We start from the raw sequence: 19,451 nt of genomic DNA, 5'->3' as shown, positions 1-19,451 counted from the left end.
ATGCGCGAAAATAGGGCCTTGGAGTGTCTAAACATCCCACCTTGTGATGTGAGGGTTAAGCAACTTGACCCAAGAACACACAAGATGATGACAATGCATCGAAGTCATCATCCTAGATCTTCCGTACCTCGCATATACCTCCCTCGAGAAAAAGAGGGTAGAGATTTGCTGAGCTTAGAGAGTCTTAGTCGAAGAACGGCTCTAGCTGGAGCCTGCCCTGGCAAACCGAAAGAAATAAATGGAGCCTCTACAAAGTACCCGAAAGATCCCATTGAGTCCCCATTCGGTTACTTATTAAAAAGCTCACGAAAAACAACAAAATAAACTTTTAAATTGTTGAAGTTCGGATTCTACGTTAAAATTTGCATTAGAAACTCACGGAGTAATCGCAATATTTTTCTTGCAGCGTTAAAAACTTTAAAAAATAAAATACCTATCATTTACATGGACCGAAGGCGACTTCAAGTGCATCTACTTTTAGTTGCAATTAATAAGCGTTCCGTCGGTAACTTTAAAAATTGTGCCTGGATGCTAGAAGTCACCTTCAGCAGAAGTTAATAAAATTTTTAAAAATTTTTAACGCTGCAAAAAAAGTATTGCGATTACTCCATGAATTTCTAATAGAAAATTTAACGTAGAATCCGAATTTCAAAAGTTTAAAAGTTGATCTTGCTGTTCTTTTAGTGTTTTAACCTTTAGTGGGCCGGCAATTTGGAAGGAAAATCGACCTCAGAAAATTGGCCCAAAAGTTATCTTATATCATTGATTGATCATAGATAAAGTCTCGATCAGGGGTTGAGCCAATATATTGGCTTTCCGGTCCTGTACGAAACAGTCAATGTTAGAAATCTCGAATTCGAAAAAAATTGTTTTTTCAATAGTGTATAAGCTTGTTACATCGTATAAACATTATATAGGGTGGTTGTTCAAATTTAAGGGTTTGTTTAAGGGGTGTCACCCCCTTGGTCACGCAATTCAATTTTCGTGTATTTGGAAGTGTAAATATACGTTTTCGATGTATTTTTTGACGCTGAATCCAAATATGACATAAAAATACCGTGAATTCAAAAATAACCCCTCTAATGAGGTGAAAACTAAAAACTACGCCTTTGCTTCTTCTGAAAAGGGGCAAAATGAAGAAAAAGGGTTACAATATTGTGAGGGGGGATGAATTTATATTCAATTTTATCAAATAGTAACGTTCGAAACATTTTATAACAATATTTGTTTGTAATTATAATCTTATGCAAAAGAAACAAGGCACCGTTTTGACAAAGTTGCAATAGTAAATTTAACGGGTATGAGGAAGTTAAACAGGAATTCGGAAGAATCAATTCAACTTAAATTACATTGAAAGTCGGCAACAATGTTAGAAAAATGAATATTTTAATCTAAAAATAAAAATTAAATAAGTTTACCAGGTGAGCTATAATATTGATTTTCCGGCCCTCTAAAGGTTAAAAAGGAACCGAATGGGGTCTTTACGGGTACTTTGCAGATGCTCCATTCGGGTTCTTCGCCCCGCCAGGGTGCTCAGTTCTAAATAGCACAGATTCTCTTGTGCCACTCGTTTATCAACACTTGGGCCTCCACTTGATTCTTGCGATATTACAAATGGCCTAGCAGATAGATAAACGTTTATTTTTCGGCCTGCTGGCCTTTAAAATTTGACTTGCTTATACTTCCAATTTTACAGTATTTTCTTACAACCATCTCTTACAAATTACCACCCATCCACACCTTGTAATTAATCCGCTCGCTTATATAGCCTAACCTTCCTCGCTGCGCCTCGTCTCGCACGCATGTGGCTCTTTTCTCGCTATTCCTCGCATTACCAGACACTGTCTCCGCGGCTAACAACTAATGCTTAACTACTATTTATGATATTTACAGTTTTCTTACATCTACTTCCTCTCATATTTACAATCTTTTCTTCTCCATTCCTCTTCCTTCTTCCTTCTCTTTTTCTCCACCTTACCCAACACCCCCTTCACCCATGTTACTGCCCTTTTGCCCCCCCTTTCATGCAACAATACCTCCATGCTTAACCCACTCTTTTCCACTTCTTCACATTCCTCCAACCAGTGATCCACTTTTCCATCCCATTTTCTGCACAATTCACACATCCTCTTTTCTCTAGAAAGCCAGAACATATTATAATTCTCCATGCAACCGCATCTCATTCTCGCTATAAGTCCTTCCTTGCTCTCCTTTCTCACACAAATATTGCGCTCTCTCCCTTTGCAGAATCCACACATAGTTTCCGTTAAACCTTGACTTTCTTATTCTCTCCTCTCCTTCTACCTTCTCTTTCTCCATGCCATTCTATTGAACCAACTCATATACCTTCCTTCCTCGCGCATCCTTCTCACTTCATCCATCTGCAATCTATTCGCTGTAAGATACCTTTCCCTTTTCACCTTCATCTTTGCACCACTACGTCTGTTCTCCTTTTCCCACCAACACTCCCTAACCAGCTTACTTCCTCCCTATTCAAAAAATTTCTCCTTATATTTACACGCTCGACTATCTGTTATAATCCCTAAACTCGTCCTTTCTTTCTCCCTTCTGACAATATAGTTCGGCGTATTTCTTGCCAACCCCAGTGTCTACTTTACATATTTCTCCTGTATCCTATTTATCTCCTCACTTACCTTCCACCCCCACACCTCCACTCCGTAAAATAAGTCACTTATCACTAGCGAATCAAACAATTTCTTAACCAAAAATATAAATAATAAAAAGCTAACCGAGAAGTTAGCGCCAGAAAAGTCTTGCTCGCGGAATTGAGCAAGATGAAGCTAGGAGTTGGCCAAAACTAAGAGATGCTCGCTCACTCTATCGAATCATAAAAGTGCTATCTCGGGCGAGAAAAGCATGAAGATAGAATAGGTAGATAGCCCGAGATAGATCTTTCATGATTTGATGAAGCGAGCGAGCACCTTTTAGTTTTGGCCAACTTCTAGCTTCATCTTTCTCAATTCCGCAATCAAGACTTTTCTGGTGCTAACTTATCGGTTAGCTTTTTATTATTTATATTTGTGGTTAAGTACCGTCAAGTCGTGTCGCGTGCGGTGGCATTCTACCGTTAGGACGCCTCGATATGCGAGTGACCATATTCTGACTCCTCCTACCCCAACTCTTCCTACTATTCCGGCCGCTAGCTTACTTAACATATTCACGATTAAAATTGCAAAAAGCGTTGGGCTAAGCGGGCACCCTTGCCTCAACTCCTTATCCATCCAGAATCCCTCAGAGATTCGCACCCCTCTTCTCACTCCACCTTTCTTCCTCTCATATATCTGCCTTAACCACTCGATCAGGCCCCTATTCACTCCCCTCTCTTCTATTGCCTCCCAAAACCTCCCCCTATCCATCGAAGAGAACGCGCCCTTTAAATCTACAAAAAACGCGTGCACTTTGGCACCCTTTTTGGTTAGTTCTCTATCCACCACGTGTTGCAAGACGTAAATATTGTCAATAGTACTCCTTCCCTCCCTAAAGCCCGCCTGCTTCTCCAGCAATATTCCTTTCCCCACAACATCCTTGCGCAGCCCATCTGCCAACACCATCGCGTATATTTAGTACGCAGTATTCATTAGCGTAATTCCTCTATAATTTTCCTGCTACCTCTATAATCCTCTATGATCCCTGCTGCCTTAGATTTTTCCAACTGCCTTATCTACTTCTCTATCTCCTCGTTATTCAGCTTCTCTCCATCTACCTCCCTCGTTCTTCTAATCCCCTCATCTCTCTTCCATATACCTGACCCCTGAAATGAATCCTTAAAAAATGTCATCCATTCGTCGCTCCCTATCTTCTCACTTATCCCCACCATACGTTTCCTAAACCTATTAATTATCTTCCATACGTCCCCTTCTGTCTTAACATTTCTCAACTCCTCTTCCACCTCCTTTTCCCGCTCTTTCTTCTTACACATCGTCCTAAACTCCTTCCTCATTTCTACGTACTCCTCCCTTTTCGCGGTTCCTTCCTTCCACCTCCTGTACTTCTTTTTCACCTTTATCTTCATCATTTTGCATTCCCTATCCCACCACGGCTTCACCATACCTTTCTTCTTCTGCCTAAATACCTTCTTTTTCACACAACCTTTCACTTTCAATTTTAGATCCTCCCATATCTCGTCCACAGACTCCCTCTCAAAGCGTACGTTGCCCAAATACTCCTGATACTTCTCTATCGCCTCTCTCGTCCATGATACCCTCTCCTCTAACGACTCTTCTGCCCCACCCTGCCTTTCTCCAGCCTCCATCTCTACCCACAAACTTAATGGTTGATAATGTGATTCTACCCTCCTTTCCACTGCGAATTAATCTATATCCTCACACCCTTGCATATAAATAATCACATAGTCTATCACCGGTACACCCCTCTCATTCAAATACGTGTATTCTCCCTCTTCGCCCCCTTATACCATACTATTCGCCACCGCATACCCTCTATCCTCCATCCAGTCTCTTAGAATTTCCCCCTCTAGATTTATTATCTTATCCTTAGATTTTCTTTCGAAACTCTCCCCTTCCCAGTACATCCCCTCTTCCCGCCCAATTCTATACCCACTTATACCTCCTTGGCAACTTTCCGTCTACTCTATCCCATTCCTTTCTTTCTACCCTCGTCTCTATGAGTCCAATTACATCAAATTCTTGAATATACCTACAGAAATCCTCATCTTTCTTCTTTACCCCTGCTACGTTCCAGTACAGCACCTTTAACACTCCTCCACCCTGCTTTACTCCCACCCCCTACTTCCTACGAAACAAGTTCCCCTGCACTTTCTTTTACACCTCCTTCTCCTCGTCCCATACCCACATTTTTTCGTCTATTTTTATTTCCCGATACCCTATTTCCGCCGCTCTCCCTTCGCTCCTCTCCCTCCTAGGCCTGTCATTTAGCATTCTCTGCACAACCCTTTCCTTTCTCGTCTAATCTTGATAGATAAAAATCTCCTTGTTCTTTATCCTATTTTTGTTACGCATTACCCCCAATTTTTCTTCCCAGCTCTCTAATTCCACCACCACTACTTCATTCTCCTTTATCCCCTCCATACTAACTTTCCCTACCTTACCTTCAACCCACCCTATGTTCTGTAGCAGCGCTTTCACCCCCTCCCTTTCTACAACGCTCTTTAGCTTCAATCCTCTTATTACTATATTATTTCTCCTATCTGCCTTCTCTCCATCCTCAACTCCATTTCTGCGTTTGAATTAAAATTTTAATAAGAAAAGTCTCATTTGACAAAGATTTTGTACTCGTATCGATAAATCTCTAGAATTTTAATGCCATGCTATAAGCAGTTATCAATAATGTCTTGAGAATTGATTTATTCCTAAGATGCATTGCACACTGAGGTCAGATCGATATTATTCTTTGGCTACGGAGATAAACTGACATTTAAACTTGCATCAAGTGCATTATTAACTGAATCCGAGAATAATCAGGTATAGGTTTTACTTCAGCTTCTGGAAATTGAACAAAGAGAAGAGTTTATAAATTATTTCGAATAACAATTTTTCTACCTTTATTATTGATTCTTAGTTTTTTGAAATTTTAATTTAGGTAGATTGTACTTTTCGTCATGGCTATGTCCAATTTTCGTATGGACTTCTGTCTTTGGGGTGGGATCGAGAGCAAAATCAGGTGAAGTTTTTGTCGGAGAATTCAATGTATTCCGCTTTTTTTCTTTTCCATTAGGTATTTCTACTCGAACCACCAACTAAGTTCATTTCGGTGAAAGCTCGCGAAATTGAGCAAGATGAAGCTAGAAGTTGGCCAAAACTAAAAGATGCTCGCTCGCTAAATCAAATCATGAAAGTGCTATCTCGGGCGAGCAAAGCATGAAGGTGCGTGCCACTTCTTGCTTATAATCTGAACGCGAGAAGTGTCACCTTCGTGCTTTGCTCGCCCGAGATAGAACTTTCATGATTTGATGAAGCGAGCGAGTACCTTTAGTTTTGGCCAACTTCTAGCCTCATCTTGCTCAATTCCGCGAGCAAGACTTTCTAGTGCTAACTTCTCGGTTAGCTTTTGATTGTTTTTATTTGTGGTTAAGTTCCGTCAAGTCGTGTCGCGTGCGTTAGCATCCTAGCGTTATGACGCCCTTATTTAACGAAATGAAGTTAGCCGATAGTTGAAGTGAAAGTATCTAATTCTTCCAATGATTAAAATGAATTTTGTAATATTAGCTGATGTAATGGCACATCGAAATTGGATACTTCTTGATCATGAGACTTGTGGCACATCTAATTCAGATCGTATAATTGGAGGGAAAAATGCTTCTTTGGGGGCCTATCCTTGGATCGGAAGAATTTTAAACACATTTGAATTAAATCCAGATCTTACTTATGGATGCTCTGCTACTTTGATTAATAAATTTTATTTGATTTCTGCCGCCCATTGTGTTAATCATAAACATCCGTATGTATTTAAATTCCACGATTATCTTTTAAATTGAACTGTGAAATAAACTAGGACTCCGGTTTATCGGTACACGATATACCGAATGAGGTGGTCCAATTGGATGAGAGAGAGAGAGAGGGGCGTTTTCAAGATCAGCGGAGTTGCGGAGTTTACGGTTCGGTATCATAAGAAGCCACGAGGAAGAAGGAGAATAAGAACGGGTCCGAAAACACAAATTTACCGTGAAGGCAATTTAGGCAATGCCCGCGATCCCCGATAAATCGGATTCCCGGTGTCATTATTTTTCTATTTAAGTTTAAAGCTGCAAAACGAAATTTTCAGAAGAAGGATTTTGTGAATTCTGATATTAGTAATTGATTGTAGGCTTACACCAGTTGGTGTTCGACTAGGAGAACTCAATATACATACGAATCCTGATTGTGAAGATGAACACTGTGCGGAACCTTTTCAAGATTATACGATAGAAAGTATCACCTCTCACAAGGATAACAAAAATAAACGCCCGGAATGAGGCTGATATAGCAGTGGTCAGATTGACTAAACCTGTTGTCTTCAATGGTAAGCGGAAACGCTCATTCTTATATCTACTGGCCTCGTGTAGCCTCAGAATGTATAGTAATGTGCGGACCAAAGACGACGGTGCTCACTACCCGGCGGGCAAAAAAATTAAGGACGTCCTAGAGACATCTTTGGGACATCCCTAAAACGTCTTTTATAACATGTCTTTTGGACGACCTAGGGATGCTCTTGAAACGTTTAATGTCAGTACGAAATACGTCCCGAGAACGTCTATGTCTTTAAGACGTCTTTAGGTCATCTTTAGGACGTTGGACGTCTTAGGGACGTTAATTGGACTGACATAAGACGTACTAGGAACGTCCCAAAGACGTTCTTATGACTTTCATAATTTTGTGCCAGCTGGGTAATTGCTCACTCAACTGCGGAAAGCAGGCACCTTCTCAGAGATGACAGTAATTTCAGGACAAGGAGGAAGATTAACTTACAGGCTCCACCTAAGTCCCAAGATTAGGCTGATTCAAATCGAAGGCTAAAACAAGAAGGATGGATGGGCAAGCCGGAATGCGTCGCGTGTTCACTATGTGATTGACTATATAACATCTGGTAGACCGTTCACGGAAAGGGTTCCAAAGTTCTTTCATGAACTGAGTACCTTAACTCACACTGAACAAGTCAAAGCTACTTACAATCAAGCAGCATATTGTTAAAAAATACGGGCTATTATCTGACTCAAGAAGGAGAATACAGAAGAGGGATAAAAGGATTAGGGAGAATCAACAGTTTCCTGCTAACCCCTCGCGCCTCTTCAGAGTTTCCCTCATATTCTGTCAAAAATTCACCCAAGCCCAACGACGTACAGACTTTTTATAGAGAGGTATACAAAATCGCAAAAACAATGTAGCTGAAAGAAGATACTGATAATATCATCCACTTCAAGGAGTTTTGCGACAACGTTAACATCTGAGAAGGAATGTCCATCAATCGCTTTTGAAGACGTGAAAAAAGCACTGAGAGGCACACGGAACTTTTCCACTGCAGGCCCAGATGGTATCAAAAACTTCTGGTGGAGGAAGTTTACTTCTACACACTAGCATCTGGCCCGCATATTCACCTCATATTTAAAGTCGGAAACGTCCATTCTGCAGTGGCTGGTGTTAAGACGCACTATACTTATACCGAAAAAAGGCAACTTTTCCAACGCAGACAATTACATGCCAATAACTTGTTTGAACACATTGTATAGGATCTTAACAGCTGTCCTAAACAAGAGGATTGCTTAATGAATTGAGCCTGTGTGGAGACAGACATACAAACAACGCGTCCTGTCAATGGCCTAGATTGACTACTGAAAAGCTTTCGATTCTACCACTCATAGACTTACCATCTGCCTGTTTGAAAAGCTTGATGGTTCATCCACAAATAGTGAGATGCATAAAGAGATGCATGAAGACAGGACCAAGTCAGAACGAAGTCGTCAGTCATCGCTTGAAATTATCGAAGTCAACAACTAACAAATTCAAAAGCTAAAGTCAAACGAAGTCACGAAAGTACGATTGAAGTCTCACGAAACTGTTAAAATAACGTTACATTGATTTCAGCGGACTTCGAAGTGAATAGTTCCTCGAATAAAAGCAAAATTCAAATTCCTTTAAATATCGTCAAGCGGTACGCAGGAGAGATTGATATGGACTTTGGATTGGAAAAGTGTGTCAAAAGTCATCTGAAGAAAGGAAAGATTATTGGCATTCCCGAGGACTTTGAGGTTGTGGATATAAGTGTTATTAGACATCTTGGCACTGGAAAGATCTATACATACCTGGGCGTGCCTCAAAGCCGCAATCAGGACGCAGCAACAGTGAAGAAGTCGAAATTTCGATACAAATGGTTTCCTTTCCAGGTTCCGATTTTTGTAAGGACAAGAATCTGCTCGCCGCGCAAGAACATTCTCATGGAGCGCTACGCGCGCGGTTCGCCAAATTGAGCGAGCTTAAGGCACGCGTTTTTTGGATCTCGCGCTAACTGATCGGTGTTTATATTTCTCCCACATCTGCACACAGAACTCTTTAAATTAAGGATTAAAGCATGGATAACTGGAATTTGGTGATTGGCAATTCTCTGTTGTTAAAACTCTTTCGGTTTTAATGAAAACATTCTCATCATGTATCTCGTGCTTTGCACTCGATTTTGTCCTAAATGCGAACTTTTCTACATATCAAATGTACTTTATATTTATTTAAGTACCTCGATATGGGCTGCTTATAGGGATATTGCAAAATAAATTGCAAATTTTATTTTTCACGATTATATTAATATTTGTTATAGAGGGAATGTATGGACAATAGGGTGACCAGAAAAAAACACTTTTGGTTTTCTTAGGAGCGAAAGACAAATAACGATATTTTATGGTCTTGTAGAAGGTAGATTTTTGTAAAAAAAGTTTTAAACAATATTTAGAGGTGGCGCATCGTCTTTAAAGTTCTTATGCAATTCACATTAGCAAAACCATTTTTTTTCATTTAAGGTTTTAACCACGAAGTTACCCATTTTTTAATTTGAACTTTTAGTATGTAGTTCTTGAGGTCTTCAGAATCCATATAAAAGCATTTTTTAAATAAAAAATTCATAATTAATATTATTTACGGTCGCCTAAAAAAAGGTATTTTCACTGTTTTCCACTGTTTTCAAAGGTATTATTAAACGTGCTACATTGAAAAAAAAATCAGAATAAATTTTTGAACTTGTACAGGTCTACGACTTGAGCTGTTTAATTTTCGGGGCGGAGCGCTTATCAGCCCTGTCATAAAAATTGTTCACAGTGGGTCTTGGCACCATAAAGCCTAGAACCTTTCGTGGCAAGCGTCTATAGGTATATTTTCCTTTTTCGGGGGCGTGAACTAATCCTGCACTGAAAAAAATTTGGGCAAGCAGCTGTCTTCTTAGTGGCAATGCAGCGCCACCACGACGATTGGTGTAGCGGCCAGACCACTTTTAAGTAAGCTACAGTACCAAACGTGCGAGCAGGTCCTATCCCATGTGTTGGGAATGCAGCAGCCCACAAAAGAGAATTAAATTGCCCCACGAATATAAACTATAACTGTATAACTCCGTGCAAAACTCGGCGTGGGGATTCCGTGCTCCCGCCTAAAGGGAGCGTTACTGTACCAATACTGTTGGGATTACAGCTGTTATAATGTGGGAACAGAGCGTACCCAATATGACAGAGGATATGTACCAAGTTGCAGGTGAGCAGCGCGCCACGCATTTGGTGTTCCACCTCTACTACGTGGGCGAGCAGATCGCCCAAAAAATTTTCAGTGTGCTAAAGAGTCATATCAATGAAAAGAGCTGAGGTTGCACTTTTATGATCCATTCTTCACTTACCGAAATTTTCAGCTTTTGCAATAACTAACTTCAAAGACGATGCGCCACCTCTAAATATTGTTTAAAATTTTTTTAAAAATCTGCCTTCTACAATTGTATAAACTAACGTTATTTGCCTTACGGTACTAAGAAAACCAAAAGTGTTTTTTCTGTTCACCCTAATGGACACTGTATTTTTGGAGCAAACCACATTTGTCCCTTATTTTTTGTATCTTGTGTCGTTATTCCAGAAATTCATTTTAATATTTTATTTTAAATGTTAGTTTTTGCGAATAAATAAAAATGACGCGTCCTATCAAAAAATTATCATTACAAAATTGATAGCTCTTTTTGAAGCAAACAAATCTTTTCTCTTAATTTTTGTTATATCTTGTGTTATTTTTCCAAAAGTGCAATTTTTTTTATTTTTAATGTTATTTTTTTACAATTGAAACAAAAACTACAAGCCATAGAAAAAATAATCTGTTACGAATTTATAGTTCTTTTTGAGGCGAACAACTATTATTAATTATTTTTTTTCGTATCTTGTGTAATTTTTTCAGAAGTTTAATTTTTTAATTTTTACTCACCTGGAAAATATCTTTAATTCAATTCATGAATATGTTAAATAAGCGCTGCATTTTAAGCATACGGTAAAATAAAATGTTTGTAAACTTATTATTCAAATATATGGATTTTAGGAAGAAATTAACTCTTTTTTACATATTAGATATTAACTAGGACTGAAAAAACCATCATTATGCATAAAACTCGCGAAATTGTATACATATTCCGTTTCGTTTGTTTATAAAATGCGAAATCATGGAGAATAGACATAAGGAGACCAAACTAGTGAAACTGAAAATTAACACTTTTCTGTTGCTAGAAGTACGCACACACACATGTGCAAAATCACACTTACGTATAGTTTAAAACTTCCCGAGCGTGGCGTGTCAACCGCACTTTAAAAAAATATGGCCGCCGATGTGAACGCGAGTCAAATGTAAATAGATAATGATTGAACAATTAATAGTTTGTGAATAAAGGCAAGGATGTGTCAATTAAAATTCGCTGTATAAAAGCGAAAGTTTTCAATAAGGGTGGTTTCAAGTGTATAGTGTACACGACTTTCAGAGTGGTGTAAGTTGTATGTTTATAGTTTTTGTTACGAACGCGTCGAATACCTGTCGCACGCATAGTGTTGGTAAAAGTAATTTGATATTTTCATAAACATACTACCTACCTCTACCATGGCGAATAATTTTTTATTCCACAAACATTTCACAAAATCCTGTTTGATAATTTATTTGTTCAAGCGACCTGTTAAAACAAAACAATGGAGGCGGCCATATATTTTTTTAAGTGCGGTTGGCACGCCACGTTCGGAAAGTTTTGAACTATACGTAAGTGTGATTTTACATATGAGCTTTAGCGTACTTCTGACAACAGAAAAGTGGCCGTTTTTGGTGAAGTCCATGCAATACAGATTGGTCTCCTTATATCTATTCTCCATGTGCGAAATACTTGAATGACTCCGTAGTATAAAAATTATACCCAAAAAAATGTTAATATACCTGGAAAAAGCCTGGAATTGTCAGGGCATTTTCTTCAGGATTTGAGCAGACACCTTGTTAACGTACGTTATTTTACATTACAGTTTCCCGAAAATTTTGACGCGTTAATGTTACCGTTACTTTTAAGATTAGTAACGCATTACTGTTACCTTGTTACTAAGAAATGTAACGTTCTCGATAACGCGTTATACAAGTAACGACTTGCTGTAAATAGCTAATAATAATAACATTATAATTTGCGTACAGATTACGTAAAACCTATTTGCCTGGCCAGAGATGAACTACTGACGAAAAATCTTGTTGGAAAGACGGCTGAAGCTGCTGGTTGGGGATTATATGACATTGGTACGTATAATTGTAAAATTATATTCAGTTTATTACTAGTATATTTGATATGCTCTGTTAATAAATTTATTCAAAGTTTTCTTGAAATTAAAATTAAAATTTTAATTGATAAAAGTATTTAATCTGCAAATCGTCCGAATTTATTGTTGACATAAGAACTCAATTTGAAGAAAAAAATCCAAAGAATATTTTATTCTTCAGATAATCCAGATCAGAGTCCAACACTTCAAACAATTAAACTACCAATCATTGATTTTAAGAAATGCAAAAAACATTCGAACGTCAGTGTAGGAAACATATGTGCTGGAGGAGAAGTTGGTCATGATATCCGCTTTGGTGACAGTGGAGGACCACTTATGATAGTGGAAGCTCTCGAAGGACCTCCTAGATATTATTTAATCGGCGTTGTCTCAACTGGGGCAGCACATTGTCGCACGAAGCACACTACCCCTCAATGTATACGCAAATTTCTTACTACATTACCTGGATTTTGGACAACCTGCGACCGTAATTGAGTAAAAATAGTCTCTAATTTTTCACTCGAGTTTCCATATATTGTCCGAAAAGGGTAGGGTCTAGAAAAATGCTATAATTTTTTATAAGAAGACAAGGTCTTATATATTTCATGTATGTAATGAGAATGTAAATTTAAACTTTTTGGCACATAAATAAAAAAATTCGATTTAATTTGTTATTCAAGAGAAATTCGTTTTGATATATTTAGACCTTTAGACACTATGACACTAGGATTCTTAGAACAGGTGATCTATTAATTATATATTCTACTAATATAGTCTTTAAGGTCTTTGGCATAAGAGCTGAATTAATGATTAATTATTGCAGATTAATTACAAAATTCTAATTTAAAAATTTACAATGTAAGTTTACAAATAGATAACTTATAAATAAAAGTCGTATTAATCTTTATTTGATCTTTTTATACTTCGAATTCAATACTTCTTTATGTAAAATTAATGTGGGTACTATATTAAATTCCTTTTGAAGCACTTGAAATTCCTAATTTTTAAGTAAAGTATTGCATTTTGTAAAAGATGAATGAATTTTTAACCAAAAAGATACTTTTCTACAGAAAAATACCACTCTTTACAAAATACATGAATTCTTAACTATATACATAGTTGATTTTTCAAAAAAAAAAAAAATTTAGGCTAAAAATAGAATAGTTAAATTTTCCGTTAGGAAAATTAATTTTCCACAAGTGAAAAAAATTTTTTTATCAAAGTAATGAATTTTCAAGTAAAATAATTAATCTTCAACTGGAATAGATGAATTTTTAATCAAAAAGATGAATTAAAAAAGAGGAGACTAAATTTAAACTATCTTGTTTTATTTTTGACCAAAAAGATGTATTTTCAACAAAAATGATCAATATTTAACTGGAATACTTGAATTAAAAAATTTTTTTTAATAAGATTAGTTTTTTCGAAATATTAATATTTTACCTAAACAGATACGATTAAAAAAAATATATAACAATTTTCAAAGAAATAGTTGAATTTTCAACTAAAAAAGACGAATGTTCAACCAAATAGTTGAATTTTAAACTAAAACAGATTAATGTTCAACTAAACTGATGAATTTTCAACTAAAATGAATAATTTTCATAGAAATAGTTGAAGTTTCAACAAAAAAATATTTTTTAGTTCAGAGATGAAAGAAATTGCAAACGGTTAAATTTTCAACCAAAAAAGATGATTTTTTTACCAAGAAGATACATTTTCTACATCGAAAATATTTCCTGAAATTTACAGGATTTTCCAGGCAAATAATAATTCCCTGACTTCAGGGTTTTCAAGCCCAGGTAGGTTGTAAACCCTGGAATATCAATTAAATATTAATTTTCTTTATAATTATTTACAATTTCATTATAACTATAATTTTTTATGTTGTATATTTATTTATTTTTTGACTTGAAAAAAGATTTTGAACTAATATCGATTAATCTCTAGAAGTTTAATGCCACACTATAAGCCGTAATCAATAATGTCTCGTGAATTGATTTATTCCTAAGATGTATTGCTCACTGAGGCAGAACGATATTGTTCTTTGGCTACGGAGATAAGGTGGCATTCAAACTTGCCTCAGGTGCGTTATTAACGGAGTTCGAGAATAATTAGGTTTAGTTACTTCTCTAGTTTCTGAAAATTCAACAAAGAAGAACGATAAATTATTCCAATTAACGATTTCTCTGCCTCTATTATTGACTCTGAGTGTTTTTTATTTTAATTTATGTAGAACGTAGTTTTCGTCATGGCTCTGTCCAATTTTCGCCTTGACTTTTATCTTTGGGGTGAAATCCAGTGCAAAATTATGTAACATTTGTTCTGGAGAGTTTAAGGTGTTGCGTTTTTTTTCTTTTTAATTTTTCTATTACACAGGTCTACAAAAAAATTTCAAAAAATGAATAACCCAGAAACGAAACAATACTTATACGAACGTTTTTGGTACGCTGAATCCGAATCTAACGTCAGAATTGCTCCATCACTCCAGGTTTGTGAGATATATAATAACCTAAAAGTGCAAAAAACACGTTTTTTTTTGCTATTTTCGGGGTTAAATTACATCGCGAATTAATTTTTTTTAACTCAGTAGGACATCTGAAAGTACCACTCTTACCCTTTATAACCCTTTTTAAATTTTTCAGTCATATATTTTTCTTGAAGATATCGTTCAATGAAGTTGAAAACTTTGCCGTTTTCGTGAATACCACCTTACCGAAAAACCGTTTGTTCAGAAAGCAGAAATAATGTATTTCTATGCTTTTTGGGTTGCTAAATTAGGCGCCCTTTCTTCGGCGTACATCACATGTATAATGTCCGGCTATTTCAGGGAAATTATGTAATTGAACACTTTTTATATACATTGCCTAGACATTCTATATAAATACCCGACACCAGATAAGTGAAGTATATAATCTTAACTATGAATAAAATGATACCTCTAAAGAAGACTATAAGTTAGAAATTTAAGGAAAAAACACAACTATCTAGAATTACCATAGGAAAAGATAGTTATGAACAATAATGATTTTTTAAAACGATTAGGTTTGAAATTTGGTATTCATTATTACCTGACACTACTTGCAAAAGTGGACATGTTAAATACGAGTATTTCAGAAAAACCCACAACTTTCCAGCATTATTCAAAGACAATATTATTGAGTATAGTACGATATTGTTTAAACAATTACTTATATCGACTTGAGTTCATTATAACCTTAATCTATTTGAAAATTTAAAAACAAGTTGGAAAAATTGGAAAACCGCGACTTGCGAACTCTATTCTAAGTGAAAAGTACTCAAGAAAAAATAATCACTTGTTTCAATAATTTATATGAACATCTAATTATCAATCGGAAGTAGTATGTAATGTATGTAATGAATTTCAAATGCATTTTAAATTATTTTTCAAAAACTAAGAGAGATCCCATTTTTATATTTAAAGAGCATTTAGTGCACATTGTAAACTATATTTTATCAAAATTTTAAAGAAAGTCAAAAGTGGATTTTTTTCAAAAACTGAATTGAAGCATTTGTTTGTAAAACTCCCAAAAATTAACAAATTTTTAATTTAAAAAGTAATTTTGTTAACTGCGTCTTATGAAGAAATATATCTTCATGTCTTAAAAATCACAAAAATGATGAAAGTTTAAAAAAACAGAAATCAATCAAATATAAAATATTTATTACATGCTTTACCTGGTCTGTGTTGGGCATTATACAGGGGTCATCGAAAAGTATCGCCCCCCCCCTATCAGCGAAAACATGCGTTTTCGTGAGGAATGTTTCGGACACAAGTTTCAGGGTTTTGGACGAGGATCTGAGTGGTGACCTTAAAACTGACCATGGTGTTGATCTTCAAAGTTATTTCAAGATTAAATTTTATTATTCAAATGCAACGCCTATTTTTGACACCGCCAATCGAAAGAACGCAAAATTTTACGTTTAGATATGCATCAAGGTCATGTGACTCGATGACCTTCGAGGTCATTCCAGGGTCGTATAAAATTAAAATTAAATATGTTTAAAAAATATTCTAAAATATCGATTGATTTTTTCTAGTTGGAACCCCACTATTTAAAATGATGAATTCCTTCAATTCACAGTAAACCCCAGGAATAAATTTTATCTTTCAATAAGATAAAATTTACTCCTGGGGTTTGCTGTGTTCTTAAACATGTAGTATGGTGAAAATATAAAATTATTATTTTCCCAAACCTTCAATTTAAAATTTCTCAATTTCGAACGCTTTAATTTAATATTATTTGCAATTTTTTCATTTCAAAGGCTCTATAGGTTAAACATATTAAACTAAAAATCGTGTGATATTTGTGTGGGAAGTCTTTACTTGTAAAGAAAAAATTGCGGCTATTGATATCAAAATTTCGGTAAAGGTAGCCGCACAGTTATTTATAATTAATTATAAGATTGGGTTTAGTATCTTTTTCATTAAAATGTTTTATTTTAGGTTTTACTAAAGTTGTACAGTAACAGTTAATTTTACTAATTATAAACTTAATAGAGAAACTCAGAACTAGTTCCGACTATTTAAAAAACTCTCCACAACCATCTACAATGCAAAAAATTCCGCGAAGTAAAAAGTTAAGTACAATCAATATAATTTGTGAAATGAATGTTTACTTCTTAATTTTAAAGATATATAAATTTTGCAATTGAATAATTACTATTTAAGACATTTTAAAAATGTAATATAAGGGTGACAAATGAAAACTTAACAAGATTATTATTACTAATCAAAGAAAAAAAAAGAAAATTTCGCAATATTTAGAGAAATAAATGACTATGCAAAATTAGACCTGGAGAAGTCTTTAGATACCAGAAAAAAACGTGGAATTGTCAGGGAATTTTTTTTCAGGATTCGAGTGAACACCTAAATGCGTTAATGTTACCGTTGCTTTTAAAATAAGTAATGCGTTGCTGTTACTGGTACTATAAAAGGTGCCTTCGGGGTAATCGCTAAGTGTAATTATTTCTTCTTTTTCAAACTTGTTTTGTTAAGTTAATTCAATATTATGTTTGAAATCTGTTTCGATGATATTGCAACACAAAACTAGGGGCATGGTGTAGTTTTGAGTTCTTCTTTTACTGTTATTTTTAAACAGCAGCCGCGGGCGTTGGAGGTTTAAAATAGTCGCCTCTGGATGGGTTTTTAGAGCTACCATCTGCCAATCCAAAGATTTTTAGTCGCTTGTTTCCTGATGAACGAGAAAGCTTCTCACAATGCGACAAGTGTTTAATAAAATCGCCTTCTGAGCTATTGTGAAATCACAATAGGATGCATGTTCCAGATTTTTCCACATTGTCGTTACTCTTGCAGACTCTTTCACCTTTCTTTTTCTCGTATCAAGATGTCGGGTCGACTGGCTCGGATGTAAGGATCCGCCTGGCTAGCTTTATCCCAATATAAGATGTAATTTTCATTTTCTAAAACGGGCATTAAATTGTATTTATAGAAAGACATCCATTCTGTTAAGAGTCCTAATTTGTAGGGCAAGTTGTTGATTTATTATGCCTGCCTGTGCGCATATTCTGTCTTGAGCCTTTACGCGATAGCCATCAGTAATGTGCTCGATGGATTCCTTGTTATCTCCACATAATCGGCACCCCTTCACCACTTCTTGATGCAACACGTGTTTGCGATAATTTCTGTTACTTTTTTTTACGAGGGGCGGCCTCCCTAAATGATATGCATCTTCTAGACCTCGGCAGATGGTTAGACCGGGGATTTTCCCTTCGTGTAGCGCATGGGAAGCACAAGGGAGTGCTAACGCACTCCGTAGCCTTGTGGCCCTCCGCGCGTCACATCCAGCATCCATGGGTCCAATCAGAACCCTTGCAGCTCGTTGTCCTGCGGCCGAAGCCGAGGGAGCGGTAGCAACGGATGACCTCTAGCTTCTTGCGTACACGACAGGACACCTATCCTACCTTCAGCGGTCGTGCGTGCGCCAGTAGTCTGCTCACTAAAATGTCTTCTGATGGCAGCCTCGACCTCCTCGCCATCCGTGGTGGTGTTAAGCTCCAGGACCTCAACTTCAGTGCGAGGGACAAGCTCTCTCAATCAGCCAACTTCGCCAACCACACTTCTGGTTGCCGCGGACAGATTGGATCTGCCATCTGCTGCATGTCCTAATTCTACAAGGACCTCTCCATTTCTGGTTTCCCTGACACCCATGATTGTAAAGCCAAGGATTTCAGGTTTCACTTTTTGCTTGAGGTCTTTCAGTAGTTAATGTATGTCACGTGCAACTTCCTTTGATGTTTACGAGTTTGAATGACGGCAAGGACATCTATGGTGATTAGATCTTTACTGTCTCACGAGTTTTTACAACATCCTTTTTTGTGCTCCTGTTTGAATGTCATTCTCGTCGCACTGGGACTATACCTTCTTTGCAATGACAACTGTGAGGCATTTATAAATGATTGGAAAGCAGGCTATCGGTCGAAAATCAGATGGATTTTGAGCGTCTAGTTTTTTTAGATAACATATACGTAGTACACTGGAGCATAAAACCTGACATCAGATTTGGGTGTTTGGCGATCCTTTGAAAACGCCTTGTCAACGCAGGATGCACACTCGCCAGGTACTTATACAAGAAGTTGTGCGCTATGTCTGGACCTCGCGCTTTCCAGTTACTTACTCGTTTAAAAACCGCTGAATCATCTAAAGCTGTGATGTTAATCAGCTCCATTTCATGGTTATTGATATCTCTTTTTCTTTAGTTAGAACCATACTGCATCTAAATCGCTTCTATTCGTTGTTCCACAAACACCCGCAAATGGTTAGTTCTGTTATCTAATTAAGGAACTTCGGTGTCGTGCTGGTTATTTTACTTTGCACTCAGTTCACGATAGAAACTTTTTTCATCTGCCTGAAAGGTTCGATTTTGTTGCATTCTTGCACTACTTTTCTTGCACCGACGCAGTCTAGCAGTAAGACCATCAAGTCCTTGTCGCTGGGAGTCTATAATCTCATCCAATATTGCTGGTGTTAATGTACGAGGGTAGTTCAATAAGTCCTTAGAATGACCAACAGATGGCGCGCGAATCGCTCCAAATCATATGCTTTCAGTCAGCACCACTCCCGACTAGATGTATGGTGCAGTCACAGTCCACATCTTCTGAGTTTACGTGTTTTTATAACCAATTGAAAAAAAATTGTTCGTTAAGAAAA

The 19,451-nt window shown here is 36.6% G+C and overlaps 1 long non-coding RNA gene and 1 pseudogene across 2 annotated transcripts in view; both read left to right on the top strand.

Annotated features, from left to right (window-relative positions):
• LOC117180587 lies at positions 1–12,750 on the top strand (annotated as a pseudogene).
• A 1,616-nt stretch (positions 12,751–14,366) lies between these two features.
• Positions 14,367–19,451, top strand: part of LOC117179327 — a 9,343-nt gene continuing 4,258 nt past the window's right edge. For both annotated transcript variants that reach the window (XR_004467910.1, XR_004467911.1), the window contains exon 1: positions 14,367–14,750. This is a non-coding gene — a long non-coding RNA (uncharacterized LOC117179327). The remainder of the gene's footprint in view (positions 14,751–19,451) is intronic.

Source organism: Belonocnema kinseyi, chromosome 9, assembly GCF_010883055.1.
Source record: "Belonocnema kinseyi isolate 2016_QV_RU_SX_M_011 chromosome 9, B_treatae_v1, whole genome shotgun sequence".
NCBI classification, from domain to species: Eukaryota; Metazoa; Arthropoda; class Insecta; order Hymenoptera; family Cynipidae; genus Belonocnema; species Belonocnema kinseyi.
The sequence above is the reverse complement of the archived record's forward strand: the minus strand, read 5'-3'. Positions and strand labels throughout refer to the sequence as shown.